Source organism: Meleagris gallopavo, chromosome 5 (genome assembly GCF_000146605.3).
Source record: "Meleagris gallopavo isolate NT-WF06-2002-E0010 breed Aviagen turkey brand Nicholas breeding stock chromosome 5, Turkey_5.1, whole genome shotgun sequence".
Lineage (NCBI taxonomy): Eukaryota > Metazoa > Chordata > Aves > Galliformes > Phasianidae > Meleagris > Meleagris gallopavo.
The window spans coordinates 56,238,722-56,241,177 of record NC_015015.2 but is presented as its reverse complement, the minus strand read 5'-3'; the positions used below and the strand labels follow the sequence as shown (position 1 = coordinate 56,241,177).

At 58.0% G+C, this 2,456-nt stretch overlaps 1 protein-coding gene across 1 annotated transcript in view; it reads left to right on the top strand.

Annotated features, from left to right (window-relative positions):
* MDGA2 (MAM domain containing glycosylphosphatidylinositol anchor 2) overlaps positions 1 to 2,456 on the top strand; it is a 375,704-nt gene that overhangs the window by 93,414 nt on the left and 279,834 nt on the right. The window lies entirely within an intron of this gene.

Below are 2,456 nucleotides of genomic sequence, written 5' to 3'. Positions count from 1 at the left end.
GAGAGAGAGAGAGAGCGTGTACACGGGTGTGCGCGTACACGTGTGTGTGTGCGTGCGCGTACACGTGTGTGTGTGTGCGTACACGTGTGTGTGTGTGTGCGTACACGTGTGTGTGTGTGAGTGTACGTGTGTGTGTACACATGTGTGTGTGCGTACACGTGTGTGTGTGTGTGCGTACACGTGTGTGTGTGTGAGTGTACGTGTGTGTGTACATATGTGTGTGTGCGTACACGTGTGTGTGTACGTGTGTGTGTGTGTGTACATGTGTGTGTGTGTACACGTGTGTGTGTGTACACGTGTGTGTGTGTACGTGTGTGTGTGTACATGTGTGTGTGTGTGTACACGTGTGTGTGTGTACATGTGTGTGTGTGTACACGTGTGTGTGTGTGTGTGTACACGTGTGTGTGTGTTGGTGCTTGCAGTGCGCCGGCCCTGTGGGGCTCCAGGCCTTCGGGCCGATGGCTGCTGCCTGCGCCTTCAGCTGCTGTGTCCCCATGGCTGATCCCGCCAGCAGCCTCTCTGGATGCTGAGGGTGCGAGGGCCCAGGCTGGGAGCAGCACCATCCCTAACAGCGCAGGGCTGGGGCTGCGGGAATGCAGCCGGCAGATCACCACGCCCGACAGAGCCAGGAGAGCAGCCCTGCAGTGCCTTTCGTAGAATCACACAATCACAGAATCACCGTGGTTGGAGAAGCCCTCCAAGACACTCAGGTCCAACCCCAACCCACCCCCACAATGCACACTGACCACTTCCATCGGTGCCACATCTCCACAGCTCTCGAACACCTCCAGGGACGGCGGCTCCACCACTCCCTGGGCAGCTGTGCCACTGCTGACTGCTCTTCCTGTGAACAAATTGTTCCTAATATGCAACCCGAACCTCCCCTGGTGCAACTTAGGGCCACCACCTCTTGGCCTATTGCTGTTACCTGGGAAAAGCAGCTTTCTCCTTCCATGCTGTCACATCCTGCAAAGAGCTCTCAGCTCCCAGGCCCACCAGAGGCCCCATCCACACCCCGAGGTGGGAAGAGATGGAGCACTGGCCCCAGATCCTGCAAGACTGGGTGCTACAGTCCGTGCCATGAGCACAGCTGTGCCCTCTGCGCCGGAGGGCATGGATGGCTGCAGAGGAGGACTTCATGGACACCTGAAATGCTGACCCAACTGGCACAGCACACTCTGTAGAATAAATAGGGACCAGCGTAGGAATTAGAGGCTGCGGCTCATCAAGAAAGAACAAACAGAAGAGGAAAAAGTTGCAGGGCTTGCCCTAGGTGCAGCTGGTTCTGCCCTCTGGACAGCAGCACTCAGTACTGGATACAGTGCATCCACACTTGGGAAAGAAAAGGGACAGAAAGGCACCGCCCAGGGGCACTGTCCTTGTCCCCACTGAAGGGCCCCACACAGCCTGGCATCCCAGTGGACGGTGGCACTGGGATCTGGCTGCTGGTGCAGGATGGAGTTTGGGTACCCAGCACTCCCAGCCCAGAGCTGTGCCTGGCCACCGCGTCGCCCAGCCCAGGGGCCAACCTGGAGCCCAGCCTGTCCCTGCAGCGCAGGCTTGTGCAGAAGGTGAGCAAGCGTGGCCTGTGTCCAGCCAGCCCTGGTAGTTGCAGCTTGCTCAAGTAACCCAGCCTGGCAGCACTGAGCTGGCTTTCCTGCCCTGATGCAGATTTTATTGATGAACATAGTTCTGGTTATGAGCAGCATCGTGCCTATCCCAGGGGCTGAATCTTCGCATGCTTTGAGCGCTCCTTGCATTCTGCAGCTGCCTGCATGCCACGTCACTGAGCTCTGAGCACATTTTAGAGGCCCACGGTGCACTCTGACTGTCAGGCTGTGGCCGGTCAGTCGCTTGCAGGCTCCTCACTGCCCAGATGGCCCAGACAGCATCACCTGGCTTCCTAGCACTGCCTGAACCTGCAAGGGGGAAAGGGAGATGCCACAAACCCTGGCTCTGTTGGCCTCTGACACCCATTTTTCCTATGCAAAGCCATGCAGGCGGGTTAGATGGAAGCACTACTGGTGGTGATAGCTGCTGGGAGGGCCTTCGGCAGTGTCTGTGTGCAGGAGTGCACCAATGCTTCTGGCTTCATCCCCCACACATGAATGGACCACAGTAACAAAGCCACGTGCGTGCTTCCACGTTACGAAGTCATGTGGCTCAGAGAGGCTGCAGGACACAGATCTGCCTCACTATTGTCTGACAAACAGGAAAAGCAGCCAGAAATAGAGCAGGGTAGCACAGTGATGACGAACACGAGGCTCTGCACGCACACAGGTGCCGGTGTCCGTGCAGCTGCAGGCCAGGGAAGTACTGACGTGGCAGCACTTCTGCAAACCAGGGCCTGTGGGACGGCGAGGATCACGAGCCAAACCCGCGTCAGCGGCCCAGAGCAGTGCGACAAAGGCCCGATGTTTGCGGGCAGGTGAATCACGCAACGGCCCGATCTCCGC